General features: G+C 37.2%; 1 protein-coding gene across 1 annotated transcript in view; it reads right to left on the bottom strand.

The window, feature by feature from the left end:
• Window positions 1–3,138, bottom strand: part of CCHa1-R (CCHamide-1 receptor) — a 331,052-nt gene extending 327,914 nt beyond the window's left edge. The window contains exon 1 of the mRNA XM_067772690.1: window positions 2,999–3,138. The gene's annotated coding sequence lies outside the window, so the exon portion shown is untranslated. The remainder of the gene's footprint in view (window positions 1–2,998) is intronic.
• Window positions 3,139–20,664: the final 17,526 nt, after the last annotated feature.

Genomic DNA, 20,664 nt, shown 5'->3' with positions numbered 1-20,664 from the left:
GGGGCAGAAATTGCGCAAAGTTTCTTATCTGAACAATCGGTTGTATGAGATATATACTATATATACAACCGATCTCTATGATTTTTTCAGACAACAAAATATGCTATATACTTAAGCACTTGGTGAAATTTGAAGCTTTTAGCTGTTAAAATGGGGTAGAAATTGCGAAAAGTTTCTTATCTGAACAATCGGTTGTATGAGATATATACTATATATACAACCGATCTCTATGATTTTTTCAGACAACAATATATGCTATATACGTAAGCAATCGGTGAAATTTGAAGCTTATAGCTGTTAAAATGGGGTAGAAATTGCGAAAAGTTTCTTATCTGAACAATCGGTTGTATGAGATATATACTATATATACAACCGATCTCTATGATTTTTTCAGACAACAATATATGCTATATACGTAAGTATTCGGTGAAATTTGAAGCTTCTAGCTGTTAAAATGGGGCTAAAATTTGCGAAAATATATATATATATACTATATATATATACTATATATACCACCGATCTCTATGATTTTTTCAGACAACAATATATGCTATATACTTAAGCATTCGTTGAAATTTGAAGCCTCTAGCTCTTAAAATGGGGCAGTAATTACGAAAAGTTCCTTATCTGAACAATCGGTTGTGGGGGATATATACTATATATACGACCGATATCATCAATTTTTTCAGGCAACAATATGTGCAATATATGAAAGTATATGGTGAAGTTTGAAGCTTCAATCTGTTAAACTGGGTAAGATATTACAAAAATCCTCTTTTTCTGAAAAATCGGTTGTATGGAGGATATATGCTATATTGGTCCGATCCGGTCGGTTCCGACAAATGTCTAATCGGACACTCAAATATACCCGCTCACCAAATTTTATGAAGATATCTCAAAAATTGAGGGACTTGTTTGCATACAAACAGACAGACGGACAGACGGACAGACGGACATGGCTAAATCAACTCAGCTCTTCAACCTGATTATTTCGGTATACTTAATGGTGGGTCTATCTATTTTCCTTTAAGGACTTACAATTTTCAGTTTCGTGACGAAATTAATATACCATTTCATTTTCATGAAAGGTATAAAAATATGCAGTTTGAGCTACATATATTTCATGGGGCATATTTTTGCAATACTTGCGTAATTCAGCATATTTTTTAATATATGCTTATTTATAGGCATATTTTCCCAAATGAACTAATATTTTGTGTTTATTTCTTACGCTCTGAGCTATTTACAAAGATGGCTAAGTAGCAAAAGAAGTGGAAAAAAATTCATTTTACCTCTGTATGTATATCCATATATTTTGAGTATAAATTTAATAAATATTAATTTTTATTTGTTATGTATATTTTTGTTGTTGTTGTCATTACTGCTGTGACGACATAAACCTGCATAAAGTTTTAAAGAGTGCATTCAGATAGGCCAAACTTAGCCTAATACGAATCCGGGGCCTCACGGTGTTTATAACCGACGTGAAACGTGTATGATATGTAGAGCATTTCCGAAGCCAGACATAAATTGTTAGCCCTTATTGCCAAATTGGCACATTCATAAGGAATATGAAAGCATATTTTGGGTCTTGCAAAACCTTTAATGCATATTTTAAACTTATATTTAGAATTTAAAAGCATATTACATAAGTGAATGAAATCAGTTTTTTTTTGCATATTTTGCGTTGCCTTATTTATTTATTATAAATAAGTATATTCAATTCTTCTAATAATAATATATCCCAGCCACGGCAAATATTTCTCCCCAGCGGGTAAGGGGGCTTAGACTATACCCGTGGCAGGTATGCCTGTTGTAAAAGGTGACTAAAATACTCAAATGATTTAAAGGGTTGAGTAGCGCAAACCTTTCGAGGGTTTGCCAGCGCAATTGTTAGCTTCTCCAGCCATTGGCAAGCACGCTTACCCTGGCTTATTCTGCAACCTTAGCAGCCGACGCTGTTGTTGTTGTATTAACAGTGCTTCGCCGACGCTGTGCAGACCCTATGTTCCTTATTGAAGTGGTTGGCCAGGGGCTGAATGCCCTACGTGGTTCAATGTGGTCATATTAAATCGTTCTCGAGATGGTCGGGCTTGTACCTTAATGGTGCTTGTTACCGGAACGTACCGGACCTATATCTGGCAAATATCCAAACCATGGGAGAGTATTTTTATCGCTACTACAACAACAACGCGACAAATACCTCGTCACCCATGACAGTTCGTTTTTTTTTTTTTATTATATGACTAAAAGTATTTAAGAAAAAATACATCACTTTTGCATTTGTTTCTTCAGTTTATAAATAAAAAAAAATAAATGTAAGGCGCGATAACCTCCGAAGAGATCTAAGGCCGAGCTTCTCTTCCAATTTGCGTCGTGCTCCTCTTGATTTTCCCTACAAATTGGCCGGACGGGACCTACATGTTTTATGCTGACTCCGCAAGGAAGATGAGTTTTCACTGAGAGCTTTTCATGGCATTAATACACCCGGAGCGCTTGCCAAACACTGCCGAGGGGCGACCCCGCTTAGAAAAAATTACTTCTAATTGAAAAACCTTATTTCTAAAATGTTGATGTTGCTTTGTTCGGGGTGTGAACCCAGGGCATACGGTGTGGTAGGCGGAGCACGCTACCATCACACTACGGCGGCCGCCAGTTTCTTCAGTTTACCGTATCTGAAACTGGATGTTGAGGAAGAACGCTAGATTAATATATTCGCAGAGATTTTCTAATAGATAACTTGACTATTGGATCGCGTTTATTTTTTATTCCACCTGTGAAACTGTAAAACTTATTATTTCTTGCAAATTTACTATATATTTGGAAGATCTTTTAAAACCCAAAACTTCCCCTTGATGTTATCAATATGCTTTTACAAAGATGAAATGTTGCGTACCACTGAATACCCCATATTCTAAAAATTGTGAATTTTTAATGTTTTATTTTGCATTAATATCCACAGGAAAGTATTATTAAAAAAAATGCATCTATTATTTACCTTCTGGTTCATTGCCCCTATTGTGTTTGTTCTTCTCATCAAGCACTAATTTATTAGAGTTCACTTTTCAATTTACTGCAGCATGTAAACAACTTTTTTCTGTTAATGAATTCTCTAGACGCCGAGTGTGTGTGTATGGATGGACACCTGAAAGATATTTAATTGGTTTTGGAAACATTGTTTAAAATGGAGGATGCTTAGACATAAATATTTATAAACAAAAGCCAGATTTCAAATGAATATAACGGAAGTTTTGCTAAATCAAAGTTAGTACAACAACAATCACATTGTTTATGGATCCTCCCATTGTGCATGGTAAATGCAGACTTAGTAAATATTTGTGAGAGTGAATTCGAAAGTCCAAGCATTTTGCTTTTTTTGCGATTTCAAATTCTGTTGACGTAGTTAGGAATTAAAAAATTTCAGAATAAACGCATATGGTATACATATAAATAATAAAATAAATGTAAGGCGCGATAACCTCCGAAGAGATTTTAGGACGAGCTTATCTTCCAATTTGCGTCGTGTTCGCCTTGATTTTTGTTACAAATTGGCGGGATTGTTTTACGCCGACTCTGAACGGCATCTGCAAAGCAAATGAGTTTTCACTGAGAACTTTTCATGGCAAAAAAATCGAATATTTACACATATTTTCATATTTTATTAACCACTACATCAATTTTTCCATATAAGAATAAGGCGCGATAACCTCCGAAGAGAATTTAGGCCGAGCTTCCAATTTACGTAGTGCCCTTTTTAACTTTTCCTACAAATTGGCCAGGCTGGTCCTACATGTTTTACGCCGACCGCGAACGAAATTTGCAAGCAGATTAATTTGCAACGAGAAACTTGCCATGGCAGAAATATACTCGAAATCATTGCAGAGGGGCGAACCGGCTTAGAAAAAGTTTTCTAATTGAGAAAACTTGTTTCTAAATGTTTGATGTTGCTTTGCCGAGCAATGTTACGCTATATATGTAGTATAAGGGAAAATCGAAGTTTGAAAACAGAATTTTTTACGTGTCCCGTAAAAAAAATGTATTAAAAAAATTTATTTTCGAATAAATGTACTTATTTTTTTTTTTATTTCAACAAACCTTGAGTCAATTCTACCAAATGTAGTATTTGTCCTTTTTTTATATTATTAGTTTCGCTGAAGTTTCAACTGACTTATGTCCCTTATAAACGGATTCTTTTATGCGACTTACACATTAAAATATTTCAAGAGCAGGTTTCTATTTTTATTAAGATATGTATCACACAATAATAATGCACTTAATACTTTGTCTGAAAAAGTTATAGTTTTTTTTTAGTTAAGGTCTAAAAATGAAAAGTGTGTAGAGTTTGTCCCGTACCAACTGTGGAATGCTTCAGTAGCAATTGTTGCGAAGAACGGGTGGGACATTATCACGTTCGCTAGGTGCTTCAAAGCTGCCTCCGTTTAAGATGATGTAGACAATTCCCCCTAGAATCTGAGCACTCTGATTATTGGTTAACAAGTCACACTTTTCGGGCTTGAAACCTTAAGTCTTTCGCCGAATTGTTGGGCACATCTTAAATTTTCCTATACTCTGTGCCGTATTTTTCGATCGAGTGACAGTCATGTAGCTTTATGCATCTCTTATGTTTAAGCTTGAGCTGGCTATGAAAGCATTTCGGCAAACATCGAAGTCGATTGCCCTAACTCCATTAAGTCCTAACTTCGTTAAGTAACATCTAAAATTTCTGTGTAAAAGTACTGTTATGGGCAATATATGTATGCACATTTTTTCATCGCCAAGTACATCGGAAAAAGCGAAAGATGCTATACATCTCGAACTTGTATGCATGTTCTATATGGGTATATGTGTATTTTTTCATTTTTATATAGAGAGTGGGCGTGGTAATCTGCTCATTTTGTCCTTCTTGTCTAGGACAATTATATTCTGAAAAGTAAACATGGTTATAAATAATGTCACAACATCTTCAACCGTTTTTTAAGTCGATGCAAAGATTTTCAAACGATTCGAGAGGGCTTAGTTTTCGGTAGGATAAGTAGGATATCACAAAAAATCAATAGGCGGTACCACCGAACAAGTCGGTACTGGCTACCAAAAAAATATCATTTCTTTTTTTCCAGAAGTTCCCCCCAAAATGCCTCTCTGGATCCACCCATGTTCGGATAAGCCCGGACAGTAAAGTGCTCACCAAAAGCGGAAGCTTACGCTGGAGAAGAAAATGAAGTAAGAGGCTGAAACTGCGAAGAATCAGGGAATTGTTGGGTACGGTTTCATCTGCATCTGATGCTAGGCTACAATGAGTCTTTAAGAGCCAAAGGATGATGAAATATAAATTTCCGAAGTTGAAAGCCAATGCACCAGTGATAGCGGGCTACGTGAAGAAAATTAAATCGTCACATCTTTTTCCGCGGACGATGTTGAATTTGAATGCACTCAAAGCGATTTAATCGAATTCTCAGTCGATCTGCCAAGCAGCAATTAAGGCAATAATCTCTCTAACCACAGCATCTTAAATTGTGTTAGAGTGTAATCAATCACAGGTCATATTGGAATAGATGGGAATGAAAAATCGGATGAGTTGGCTAAAAATGGCGCATCACTCGAAGCTTACTCCGTAGACGTTTGGGGAGATTGAGAGGAAGTGGGAAGTGTACACAATTGACCAAGCGGGAAACACAACATTAGGCTAACAAAGTAACGCCTAAAGAGAGGACTGTAGACTTACGACGGGTACTCTGACCGGACCATTACTTCGGTCGTCACATGCCTTCAACACGTTCGCGGACGTGAATGCATAGAATTAATTTCAAAGCCAATTTTTATTTGTTTAAATTTGAACAATCTTAAGTTTTTGTAATTCATTTATTTATTTATTTCGTACTAATCTAGAAAATGTAGAAATTTTCCCACAGATTACAAGAAAAAAAGATATGTACTAGTATTTAAGCGTAAAAACTAAAAATTAACTAAAAGTGTACGTATATAAAAAGGAGGAAAGTTCAGACCCACAGGATTTGAAAGCGTATTAACCTCTTTTGAAGCTCTAAAAATCGGAGCATTAGGCGCATAACACAGGTCAACAAAAAATTTTTTTGTTTTTTTGTACATGGGTTTTGCCCTATATATTCGGATTCTATGTTCAATTCTATAAAAAAAATGCAATTACGAAAAAAAATATTTGGGTTTGTAGAAGTTATAGCGATTTAAAAATTTTGCATTTTTGCACCAGGCTAATGTAGGTCCTTTCGCGCTATTTCGGTCGATAGAGGGCGGCGGGTAGCTACCTGATGCAGCGATGCATCGAAAAAATGTCTACTTAAAGCACAACATACTCATCTTAAAAAAAACAAAAAAATGTGGCTGAGAAACAGTAAAAAGGATATAAAAGGTCCCAGATACACATGATTTTAGGTAGATTTGGCAACTCGTTAAGTACATATTAAGAAACTCATCGAAACTTTTACTGACGGATTGGCAGACCTAGAAATAGAGCATGCCAGCTACCTGATAGCGCTTTTGTAAGTAAAATTTTTTTAAGAATCTTTAGTTTCTTGGGTCACTCGTTGTGGGCGACACTATGTTTTTGCATACCACAGAGGAATGATGTCTTCGAGAAGTTGTAAACGAGCGGCTAATTCGTTTTGCTATATATGTGGCGAATGTATTGAAAGAAGACAAAAAAGTTTGATTTAACTAAAAACACAAGGATTTGCGAGACCTACCTAGCCTACTTCGGTCTAATTGTTAAAAACCAGGACAAAAAATTGGCTCCACATGTTTCATGTAACGCTTGCAGAAGCATTCTGAAGCGCAAGTTTATTTTCTCTTTTTTATTGTACTAACTGTTTCATATATATATACATATATCTACATATATAATTGCTTAATAACTGAAATTGTTATGAAATGCTTTACGTTTTATTATAGTTTGGTACCAGGGTGACAAAAGAGCCATGAAATTCGCAGTGCCGAGGATTTGCAGGGAACCGAGTGATCATGACACTGATTGCTATTTTTATGTAGTGAAACCACTGATAGGGAAAAGTTTAAGGAAAACAATATATCCGGAACTACCATCGACATCCACTCCAGTACCACATTCGGAACAAAATCCTGTACCTGATCCACCTGTGTTGGAAAAGAAACTATTCCCTCAAGGCAGCTTTCAAACACCGAGTTCATCTGCATCCGTACATTCCGAATTTGTTCCTCAATTTGAAACAGGAATACCACATCTCATCAACTCTGAAGATCTCAATGACTTAATAAGAGACTTAACACTATCAAAAGACAAAGCAGAGTTATTAGCATCGCGGCTTAAACAACGAAATTTACTTACTTCTGATGTTCGAATATCTCGGCAAAGAAAGCGTAATGAAGAATTTTCTTGTTTCTACAGTAAGGAAAGGACTCTGTTTTTGCCATGACGTGAACGGTTTATTTGAAGCAATTGGTATTCCTTGTAATACAAATGAATGGTGCATCTTTATCGACAGCTCAACAAAAAGTCTACAAGCAGTTCTACTACACAATGGGAACAAATTTCCATCTATTCCACTGGCACATTGCATACATATCAAAGAAAATTATGACAGTATTAAAATGCTATTAACTGCAATCAAATATACGGAATACAAGTGGGAAGTTATTGGAGACTTCAAGATGGTTTGCTTTTTTTTTTTTTTTGGAATGCAAGGTGGATATACCAAACACTCCTGTTATCTTTGCCTATGGGATAGCAGAAATGATGCCGCCCACTATCGCCAAAAACATTGGCCTGAACGTACTGAGTATGGAGTGGGAAGATTTAATATTAAACATGAAGCAATTGTCGATCCTAAAAATATATTGATTCCGCCATTGCATATTAAATTGGACCTTATTAAACAATTTGTGAAGGCTCTTAATATTGAGTCTAAAGCTTTCAAATATTTGCAGACTTTTTTTCCAAAGCTGCCAGAGGCGAAAATTAAAGCTGGAATCTTGGTTGGCCCTCAAACAAAAAACATTATGAACTGCGATATTTTTCCGGACCTACTTAACAATGAGGAGAAACTAACGTGGAACAGTTTTAAGGCAGTAGTTCATGGCTTTCTTGGAAATCATAGGGATGAAAATTATGATGAGCTGATAACTGGCATGATTACGAATTTTTCCGCCATCGGATGTAGAATGTCACTAAAGATGCACATGTTACATTCACATCTGGATAAATTCAAAGATAATATGGGAGCTTATTCAGAAGAACACGGGGAGCGATTCCTTCAAGATATAATGGAGTTTGAGAAACGCTACCAAGGCCAGTATACGGAAAGCATAATGGGGGACAATATTTGGACGTTAATAAGAGGAAATGTTGCAAAAGCAATAAAAGAAATATACGCACGACCCATGTACAAAAATCTTGTTGACCAGTGTAATTTGTTCTAACCGTGTCCAGCCAGAAATTATCGTGTTTTCGTAGACTCCTCTTTGGGATGTTGAAACAAATTCTGGCTAGCAGAAATGGGCAGTCAATCGCTCCACCTATTAAGTCAAAACCAAAGGTGGGAGACAGAACAGAATGTCTGCTGTCTAACGACTTTAGGCTAATAAGCAGACGGCGACTACTGAAGAAGGAATCGGGTGATTGAAGTGCAAGGGGCGCAGCGCAAAGCGAACACAACTTTTTGTACACGTTCAAGCCTATTAATGTGATAATTATAGTATGGTATAGAGATAAAAACAGCGTATTCTAGTTTAGACCGCACACTACTAATTATTTCTAATTTAAATTGCATGTAAAAGTATTTGTGCAGCTTCCTTAAATTCTTAACGTCGGCAAACGTGTTAAAATAGGCTGGTCAGTTATATTAGATGTAGAAAGTGCTGGTTGGAGGATGAAACGATCACGCACCTTTTGTGCTGTTGTTGTTGTTGTAGCGATAAGGTTACTCCCCGAAGGCTTTAGGGAGTGTTATCGATGTGATGGTACTTTGCCGGATACAGATCCGGTACGCTCCGGTAACACATCTCCATTAAGGTGCTAACCCGACCATGTCGGGGACGATTTATATGGCCACATTAAACCTTCAGGCCAGGCAGCTTCTAGCCGTTGAAATAAGAAAATAATTACTCTAAACCTCTTATCTGAATAATCGGTTGTATGGGATCCATATTATGTATATGACCGATCTTTAACATTTTTTCAGACAAGAATGGTTGCCTTAACTTAGTCAATGAGGGCTCTTGGCTTTTATACATTCCGATCTGCTTATACATATCCGCATAAAGTTTAAATCAATATTTGAAGCTCGTAAACAAAAAATAAGTTGGGTAGTTTTAACGTAGCAAGGGAGCTCGATAAAGGTTTATGTTTAAAAAGAGCGAAGCCAGACAAAAACCAATCACTATCATGTTCACCCGAGGCGGAATTTTTCGCTAGGAATGTCTTCCCTTTGCTTATACATATTTTGAACTAACACAGAGCTTCATAAGTACAATGACCATCTAAATACAAATTGACTAAGCCACATTGACAAAATGAATCAAATGACACACCACAATATGTAAATGTTTTTCTTACTTTTGGACGATAAATGAGCAGCCATGATACAAATATTTCATATTACATATTTTTATCATGGAGCAGTCGATTTGAAGATTCAATCGTCCTAACACATTATTTTTGTTTATTGATACAAAAACAAAAAAATAACAAACGTAATCATTATTTCTCTTAAAGCGTCGATGTTCGATAAGGGCCACTTAAAAAGGAAAAAGGAAAAGTGGAAAAATTATTTCAAATAAAAATCCTTTACGTACATGTGAATCAATCTAGTTTTTTTTTCGTTTTATAGACATCGATGCAATCAATTCTCTTTTATTTACCTATTTTCAATTTATCAAATATTTAATAATAAATAAATTATACATTCTTTTCTGTTAGGTTAGGTTCAAGTGGCTGCCGTCCACATTGGAGCGGCACACTTAGGCCTTTATAGGCCCATTGGGAAACCACACGGATTTGTTCCTACTCTCCTAATAAAACCACTTCTTTTCTGTTACACGGTTAACATTTTAAGCGTAAATTAAAAATTGTTTTACCTAAATTTAAAACCTCCCAATTTACTACTGCGATTGTTCAATTTTAATCGCTTTAGATTTTAAATTTGAGTGAACAATAAATCTTAAAACTGGTTAAAACAAAATCAAAAATTCAAAAGAATCTGTACGCACTTCTTGCTACAAAATTAAAATTAAAACATTTCATTTGGTAAAATCACTGCTAATCATGGTCAGATGCTTTGTTATACAGATGTGATAGCTGAGTGGGTAGAGCCTACTACTCCGATCCAGAGCACAGCCGACGGATCGTTTTTTTCTTTGTTTCTTATTTTTATTTAAAATAGCAAGAACGAAAACGGCGAACTTTTAACCGATGTCCCAAATGTACTTACATTATGGAGGAAACACTTCTCTGCTCTCCCAATTGAAGACAGCGATGTACCGCACTGGAATGATGAACCCGATCCTGCAATCGATGATGATGGAATTAATGTGCGCCCATCCGATTATGACGAAGCCAGAATAGCAATAACCAGATATAACAAGTAAAGGTGTCAAAGTTCAGATGTAACCGAAAATTATATAATCAGCGTGAGCTTCAATTGTACTTTTCATTTCAGATAAATTACTTTTCTACATAACACGTGGCACCGCCCGTTTAAAAAAATGTCTCGCCATTTCCTCTTACAATAAAACTTGATAAGTGAAATATCATTGACACAAACCTATTTTTTGCTAAGTTATAGCTTATTATTCTAGTCTGCGACCCTTTTAAATTTGATTTATATCTAAGTTGTCGTGGTCTTTAACCGATCCCGTCCATTTTTAACAGAAAAATTTTCTTCTATAGGGAAAATTTGTGTACCCAATTTTATTACGATCAGTTAATTTTTCTTCGAGTTATGGCTCCCGAAACATAGAAAATTGCTTAGTCTTAAAAGGGTCGGTGCCACTCCCGTTTTTTAAATTTGAAGTTTTTCCTATTTATTGTTATAAATCCACTTGGGAAATGAAATACCATTGATATAAAGCTCTTTTTCGCAAAGATATAGATTTGATTCGTCCACGCCCCTTTGAAAAATCTTTTATATAAAAGTGGGCGTGGTCCTTAACCGATGTCGTTAATTTTTCTTCAAAGCATTCCTTATAGTAAAGGTAACATCTCTGCAGAATTTTGTTACGATAGGTCTAACGATTTTTGAGTTATTATTAATAATATTTGTAAAATTGAATTTATCACAAGTGGGCGGTGCCACGCCCGTTTTAAACAATTTTTCCAAATTTTTATCAAGAGTCTCAATATCAACATTCTAGGTGTATTATTTACTAAATTATCAGGTGTTTTCCTAAATGTTATATGTATAAAAAGTGGGGGTGGTTATCATCCGATTTTGCTCATTGTCAATACCAATCTATTCTGGGCCCAGATAAGCTCGTGTACCAAATTTGGTGAAGATATCTCAATATTTGCTCAAGTCATCGTGTTAACGGAAGGACGAACGGACGGACGGACGGACATGGCTCAATCAAATTTTTTTTTCGATACTGATCATTTTGATATATGGAAGTCTATATCTATCTCGATTCCTTTATACCTGTACAACCAACCGTTATCCAATCAAGTTAATATACTCTGTGTGCAAAGCACGGTTTTCCGGGACATGCCCCGGTTTTAGGCCATTTGTCCCGGTGTCCCGGTCCAACCCTAAAATGTCCCGGTTTTCGTTGTTTAGGTGTCCCAGTTTTTAAATCTAATCGATTGTAAATTGCCATGGAATCCACCAACTATTTGTTTTGCTTATAATGTGCGCTCCAACTAGTTTGCATACAAGTACCAACGACCGACTTTAATTGTAAAATTATAGCATCGCTAGATAGTTGCACATTGCATAGTACACATTAGGCCGGGTCGATTTGTGGGGAGGCAAAAAATCGGCTATTGCTCTGTAAAAATCATATTCTAGGGATCAAAATAAGAGACTTTGCCGAAGGAACCATACCTCTAAAACGAATTCTGATGTCCCCCAATTTGGGTCGAACTTTTGGGTAGGGGCAAATTTTGAAAAATCCCACTTTGACCCATTTAGAGCACTCCAATCGAGTCCAAATGTATGACCGACCCCCAATAATTTTGGAGGCCCGACCCACCGATGCGAGTGGCACACCCCCTGGAACCCCTCTCGGGGTTTTGCACTTTACATGAAAAAATCAGCTAAATGGCTATGTTTTTTCTTTATTTTTATTTATTTATTTATAATAATATTTATTATTTATTTATAATAATATCTATTTTTTCTCTTAAGAAATTTATTTAGTCAGAACATATATAAATGAAAAAATTAATTTAAGTGAGTTATAGAAAAGAAACTAAAAAAAATTATTGTTTGAAGTCTTTTTTACTTTCAAGTCTGGGCAATTTCGCACGGCTCTCTAATGTCGTCGCCATAACAGCCTCTACATTTTCCGGTATAACCCGTTTGGAAACGCTAGCTAGCAATTGAACATGTCGTTCCGTTCCTTGTATGTGTGATGGAAGTTTTGGATCATTAAACGGTGGATCATCTTGATTTAAATATTCTTTCAATGTATCGCACGGAATGCTTCGCGTGAATGGTGGTTCAAATACGATATTTATATCATTCAAATTGATCATTTCCGTATAACTTGTGCAATTAAAGTTTATATCTGGTTTTTTATAAACTCTAAGTTCCATTGGCTCGTCAATATCGGTTCGACAGCGTAGAATTTTCTTGATGGCACAGTCGCACTTTTCTTTGCTATCATCAAACAACATTGATAACAAGATATTTTCCGAATGCGCATAATATGAATTATCTTTGATTACTTGATTGACAATTTTGCGTAAACGAGGTTCTAGAAATCGTGACCAACCAATGAACTTGTGTAATACTTGATACTGAAGTACATTGGCACATAACATTTAATTATAAATTCAACCAGAATTCTTAAATTTGCATCTGGATTTTCCGTTGTCACATATAATCGCAATAATCTAGCGGCCTTGGTGAGCCACCGAGAATGTACAATTTTCCCTGTTTTGATGTTAGCCAGATCCACCGTAACCACGCCGCTAGAAATTATATGGGCCATGTCGTATAAGTACTTCGAATTGGTGGAAAATTCAATTTTTTCTGGAGCACCACCACCTGAAAATATATAACAATAAAATAATTAAAAATGGTTGACAATTATAATAAATGAGTGATAGAAATAACTTACCGGAAGAGTTTCACAAGTTTCGATTTGACGGCTCAGTTTTCCGGTTGCCGATCTTAGTCCAGTGCTGGTTGATTTATCCAAAGCTTCAAACAAATGCTGAAACGGAAGTTCGTTGAAGTGTAGAAGGCAAACGAACACATGCAATGGTCTTTTTAACAGCAATTCGAATCGTCGTATAATTCCACCCCGTGGGCCAGTGTTTGTTGGCTCACCGTCTGTGCATATTCCAATTAATGCATCCAGTGATATATTTTTATCGTTGAAAAAACCATTTAATTTGGTTGTTTTGTATTCAGCGGTTTCATGTTCCAGTCTTACGTAACCAATCAATTCAGAATTGGGTTCTCTCAAAATAACAAGATGAGGTTCTTTTACCATCCTAGTATGATACTTCTCATCAATTTTATCTATCGTTAAAGTATCATCTTTTTTGCCATCGAATGAAAACGCTAACAATTTGGTATCATCTAACCGTTTGCGAAGCACTTCTTGTCTGCATTTCTCTTTTTCTCTGCGAACTTTCGATTTATCCATGATGAGAGGTTTCCCATGCTTATCTTTAATTGTTTCGAACAGGGGCATTTTCTCACTGTGCGTCATAAATGTCGCGCAGGGGAGAATGCGCCTGCCCGAATAAATTTACCGTTTTAAAATATACGTTGGAGTGGAACATGTCATGGCTTGCCATGATCGAAACTATTGCGCATTAGAATTGAAAAACGATTCAAGTTAAGCGAATCAGTCAGTCAGTCAAAAGAAAGACGCGGTGCCAGTAAGATGAAGAATAATAAATTGTATTGTGTAAGTATATTTATTGTACAGAGATTGTAAACTAATGTGACCTAGACGGTGTTTGTTGTACAAATCGGAAAAAAGATTAATATAAATTTATGTGTGCTAAACTAATGTATTGTGTGTGCTAAGAACGTAATGTAGATAAATGAAAGTGAGCTAGAGCAATATTGAATCAATAAAAAGGGTTTTTTCTGGCCTTTGGCCTTTTTCCCTTATTTGAGTTGTTTTACTTGGTTGGGAAATTAGGCATGCATGAGTGCAGTGTGTACATGTGAGTATGCACGAAACATTATGGTCCATGTCGAGCCGAATGGCGATCGGCTGAAAAAAAAAATGAAAAAAAGTGGTTGAAAGTTAGGGATATTTTTTTATACAGTCCACGGTTGGTTGGTGCATGAAAAGAAAAATATAGAATTCATAGACATAGATATGTGGTGCGAAAAGTAAAATAAGAATGCATTGATATTGAGGGGCGTTTTGGGGATTGTGGTTTGTGCGCGAATAGATAATATATTAAGCTATACATATATAGTGAGCATATACATATATTGTGAGGTAGAAAATAATACATAGTGTGCGCGTCGGTTTAAGATATATGTAAAGCTATAACGGGGCATATGTAAAAGCATTTTGAGATTCGTTCGAGTGCGCAAGAAATATATACATATATTGTGAGGTAGAAAATAATATAGTGTGCGCGTCGGTTTAAGATATATGTAAAGCTATAACGGGGCATATGTAAAAACATGTTGAAATTCGTTCGAGTGCGCAAGAAATATATACATATATTGTGAGCGTGTAGAAAATAATACATAGTGTGCGCGTCGGTTTAAGATATATATATATAAAGTTATAACGGGGCGTATGCAGGGGCATGTTGCAATTTGTTTCAAGTGCGCAAAATATTGCTGAATGTAAGTTTGGTGTGCTAGACATGAGTGTACATATATGTGCGTAGTTATATATATATATATATATATATATATAGATATGTAATGTGTGCTTGGTGTGAAAAATGGTGCGTGATACAAAAAAAAATATATTTTTGCAAATAGCAAATATGAATGAGTAAGATTGTATGCGATATACTAAATTAAATTGTGTGCTTAGATGTTGCTTACTTGGATGTTTGTGTTTGAATGCTTGTGTGCTTGGATGTTCGTAAGAGCAAATATTTGTATGTGGCACTTTAATGGTGATAAAGTTTGTAAAAGAAACCCGTTGAGAAAAAAAAAGAAGGGTAGCATGAGATAAATTTGAATGGTGAGATAAGTTGAGCTGTTATTGGGGCTTAAATAAAAAATATCTTTATGCATAAACAAAAGATGAGCTTGGAGCAAGATTTTATAGTGGTGCATGTGTATTGAGTGGGCTAGTATACCTGCAGGTGTTTAAAGTCTTTCGGCAGTTGCATGTTTGAGTTGGCGCTAGTGATGGGTGGGCACGGTTAAGGTGGGCTAGAATTTTTCAAACATATATGCAAGCCGGGAGTATTGGTGCAAGCGCTTGAATCAAATGTCAGTGGGCGAGTCAAGATGATTGATTGAGGGCTTGGTGATAACAATCATTGTGCGCTTGTTTAAATGAAAAATAATAAGCTGTGACAACAAAGTTGCACTCTGTGTGCGAGGCTTCACTATTATCATTGCCATATTCAAATATATTATTTTGTTTGTTTGGTTCTTTTCTTTATGTTTTTCGTATTTAGACATGGCATTTCAGAAGAAGTTGAAGTCTCATGTAGCTAAAATCCAGCGTGCGCTAGAGTTTGTTAATGACACTGATTTTATTCAAGTGTCAGTGGGCGAGATTAAGGTGCGACTTACCTCACTACGGCTAGCATAGCAGGCATATAACGAAGAGTATGCAGCTGTAATTGAGGACGTGGATGAGGAGGCGCTAGACCACTTTTGTGAGAAAAATCTAGCTGCAGTTGAGGCAGTCTATTTTGAGGCGCATGCGAAAATGCAGAGCAAACTAAAGAAAGAGAACCCGATTGAGGGGCCAGATAACAATAAGCAACCGATTAATGTGCAGGTGCAAATGTCAGTCCAACAGAATAATCTAAAAAATACTTGGGGCGAATTCGATGGCATGGTTACTAAATGGACAGGCTTTCGTGATCGATTCTGCGCAGCCGATAAAGTAGACTCATTCAAATTTCTATAGCTGACGAATTCTCTTGTGGGCGTACAAAGTTGACTTTTGGGCAATGGCAATTCTCGGCTAGCAATTATATGCAAGCGTGGCAAAGACTAAATCAAATGTATGATCAAGGCTACTTAATTGGGCGAGAGCATTTGAGTAATTTTATTCGGCTGCCGGAATTGAAAGGCCCCGTACGACTTAAGGTGCATGTCAAATGTAACTCATGATGTGCGACGTCAGCTACAGGCGCAAGGACTCCCGGTGGAACACTGGGATTTTTTCATGGTGCACATGCTACACGAGCGCTTAGGCACTGAAACAGCCAAACAATGGAAGCTAGCGAGGAAAACCGATACTCTGAAGTTAGATGACATGCTATCCTTTTTGGATAGGAAAGCACTGGCACTAGCAAATACATCTGATATCCGTAGGCGCGTAGAATCGGCAGTTGTCATACCAGGACATAATACAAAGAAACAGAGTGGAGCAAGGCAATAAGGAGCTAGAGCAGAACCGTCATCATCAGGGGCAGGAACAGGGGCGTCATTATTAGGTGCAAGAGCCATGCCAATGGTTTGTGATGCATGTGGCGAAAACCATATGCTATATCATTGTCCAGAATTCATGGCACTAAGCCTGAGGGCAAGAAAATAGTTCATTGGAAAAAGAAAATTGTGCCCAAATTGTTTAAGAAGGGGCATGGAGCTGAAAACTGCTACCAGGCGGAATGTTGGAAGTGTCCTGGTAGGCCAAAGCATAATAGTGTGCTATGCCCGAATTGGGAACCGAAGAAACAGATGAATACGGTGCAGGTACAAACCCAGCACAACAAGTCGAGACCAAAGAGAAAATTAGATTGACAAATTAGGGGGGCTAGGAGACAAACAAATTCGATGCAAGAAGAGGACAAGAAGGGCGAGATGGCCATAGAATATTAAATGCTTCGGAGACAGAAGAGCCAAGAAGAAAATTAATGAAAACTGAAGCTATAATTGAAAAAAAATAAACTTATTAGTATTAATGAAAACTATTCAGTGAATTTTAATAAGGGGCAAGAGCGGGCAAGGACATTATTGCCAACGGCAATGATGAAAATCGTTATAAAAGGTTATGAATTGGGGCCTATTAGAGCGTGGCTAGACACGGGGGCACAGATTAATATGATAACTTTTACATTGCAGCAAAGGTATGGTATAAGTACAGAATCGATCGGGAAAAAGATGATTGGCATTGAGGGGAATCCGCTGCAAGTGAGCAAGAAGACTATGTTGGTGCTAAAGCCTTGGTATTCATCGAGTGTGCAGATCAATGTAGAATGTTGGATCCTGCCTAAATAGAGCCAGTGGTCTCCGGTGCTTCTTGCACCAGGTACAATGGAAGGTCCAACACATCAACCCATAGAAGGTGAGTTAGCTGACCCAAAATACTGGGTACCAGAAATTGTGCATATGTTACTTGGGGCTAGCTTAGTTGCAAGAATCTTCGTTAAAGTAATACGAAATAGCTTGGATGGGATAGCTTTGATGCAAACAACAGTGGGCATAGTAATTTTTGGGGAATGTGTGCAAAGCCTGGATGAACAGATAGATGAGCTTGTGTCAAGGGTGAGCTACAAAGATAATAGAGACCTAGACAAGTTAATAACAAAGTTTTGGGAAATGGAGCAGGTGCATGAGTGCTCAATGCAAACTGAAGAAGAAGAGCTAGTGGAGAAGATTTTCCTGGATACTCATTATATAAAGATGGCCGATTTGTAGTTACTATACCACTGAAAGATGTCAGAGACATAGGCAGTTCAAGAGAAACTGCGCTGCGAACATTTCTATATTTAGAGAAACGGTTAGAGAAGGAGCCAGAGCTGAGAGCGAGATATATAGAGTTTATGAGAGAATATGAGGAGCTGGGGCATATGAAGATCATAGATAAATATTCGGGGCAGAGCGTATAATATCCCACATCATTGTGTGATCAAAAGGTTTCGTGTTGTTTTTGGCGCAAGTTGTTGCACCAATAAATGGGTCTGCCTAAATGGGGTGCAACTACTAGGGGACAAGTTACAGAGAGATTTGAGCGAGACAATAATGAGGTTTACAAGGCATAGGATTGCATTTAGTGCAGATATTAAGATGATGATTAGACAAGTTAAGATTACTAGAAATCAATGGGATATGCAGCGAATAGTTTGGCGCGAGAGCAGGGAAGAACCATTGAAGGAGTATTGGCCAACTGTTGTGACGTATGGTATGACATCATCGGCATATAATGCAGTTAGAGCAGTAATCCAGTGTGCAAGAGATGCAAAGAAAAATTACTGTAAAGCTGCTGAAGCAATTATGAATGACATGTATATGGATGATTGTGTTACCGGAGCTGACAGTGAGCAAGACGCTATTGAACTAGCAAAACAAATGGATCACATCCTGGGTGGAACCAGTTTTACACTTAGGAAATGGAAATTGAATAGCAAGAAGCTAATAAGGACCTTACAGTCCGGAGAAGAGGAGTGTTTGTTTAAATTCGAGGATGAAACTAGGGTGCTTGGATTGGTATGGTTGATATCGCCAGACCAATATGCATTTGTAGTTAAGGCACAAGACTTGCCAGGTATCATAACAAAACGCGTAGTTGTTAGCTGCGTGGCACAGTTGTTTGACCCAAATGGATACACTTCTCCAATAATTGTTGTAGGGAAGGTTTTGATACAAGATTTGTGGTGACTGAAGATAGAATGGGATGAAGAGCTACCATCTGAATTAGAAATGATATTCAGAAAATATTGGGGGGAGATGAAAAAACTTGGAAGGTTTAGAATTCCAAGATGGCTCGGTACTGGGATGTCTGGTAAGGTTGAATTATGTGGTTTTGCTGATGCATCAGAATCAGCCTATGGTGCAGTTGTTTATGCTAGAACGAAGCAAGCAAATGGGAATTTTAAATGTAGATTAATGGTATCAAAAACAAGAGTAGATCCAGTAAAGAAGATAACTATTCCCAGGTTGGAATTTTCGGCATGTGAATTATTGGCTAGATTAGTCGTCGAGGTTAAGAGAGCAATGGATTGGGGCGAGATCAATTATACATTGTGGACAGATTCTCTGGTTGTGCTTTACTGGTTGGAAAAAATGCCCAGAGATTTGAAAACATTTGTACCTAATCGCGTATCGGCGATTCAAGGGCAAAGAGTTGGAAACATGTGGGTTCGGAAGATAATCCAGCTGACTTATTAAGTCGAGGATTAGAACCTGGTGAGTTGGTTGAAAATCGATTTTGGTTGGAGGACCCAGAGTGGCTATCTTTTCCTAAGGCACAGTGGCCACCTGATAAGTTTGAACGGGCTAAATCAAAAAATAATAAGGATGGGCAAGCGGAAATTAAGGTGCACATTGTAACTGTATGTTATGAGGAGATGGAGATTTTTGTGCCAAAAATGGGGGAAGTGGTGAGATTGTTCCTATCACGAAATATAAAAGCAGGCTAGAAGGAATTTTGAATGTATTGGCATATGTAATACGATTTATAGATATAGTCAAGACAAAATTGACGACTCGTGATAGGATAAGAAAGTCAGCGAAGAGGCGCAGATTAAGGGGCATGAAGTTGAGGGTAGATTTACCAAGTGAGCAAGAAAAACTGTGGGCAATGGAGTACTTACTGAGAAATTCGCAGGAGAAATACTTTCACAGAGAATTGGTATTGTCAAAAAAGGAGCACAGGTTACCGGAACATAGTAAGTTGGAATCACTACGACCAATTTTGGATAAAAGCGGGCTTTTGAGGGTAGGAGGTCGATTGAATGAGGCGAACCTCGGATATGAAGCAAAATATCAGGAAATTGTGGCAAAAGGTTCGAGGTTGGCTCACTTCATAGCTGATTATGCGCACAGACAAACTAAGCATGGGGCAGTGCAAGTATTGACACATTTTATTCGGCAAAAGTACTGGATTTCACGTTTGAGAGATGAGCTCAGAAAATACTTACGTGGGTGTGTTGTATGTGTGCGATATAACTATAAGCTTGAACAACAATTGATGGCAGACCTACCAGCTGAGAGGGTGCAAACCATTTCTTCACTGTGGGCTAGATTATGCAGGTCCATTTAATGTACGTGTGAGGGTGCGAGACGATTATGTCGATAAGACTAAATGTTGGGTTGTTGTGTTTGTATGCTTGAAAACTCGGGCTGTACATATCGACTTGGTGCTAGATCTGACAACTCAATCCTTCATTGCGTGTTTTGAAATATTTATTGGACGGCGAGGTCGTTGTGCAAAACTATTCAGCGATAATGCGACGACATTTGTTGGTGCGAGCAAGACGATTAAAAGGGCTATGGATCACTGGATATTGGTCTAAAAGGTACTGAGTGGCATTTTATGATTCCACCAGCGCCACATCAAGGAGGTATTTACGAAGCAGCTGTAAGGTCAATGAAATTC

The sequence above is a fragment of the Eurosta solidaginis genome, chromosome 3 (assembly GCF_040869045.1).
Source record: "Eurosta solidaginis isolate ZX-2024a chromosome 3, ASM4086904v1, whole genome shotgun sequence".
Lineage (NCBI taxonomy): Eukaryota > Metazoa > Arthropoda > Insecta > Diptera > Tephritidae > Eurosta > Eurosta solidaginis.
This window is presented reverse-complemented; position numbering and strand designations above follow the sequence as displayed.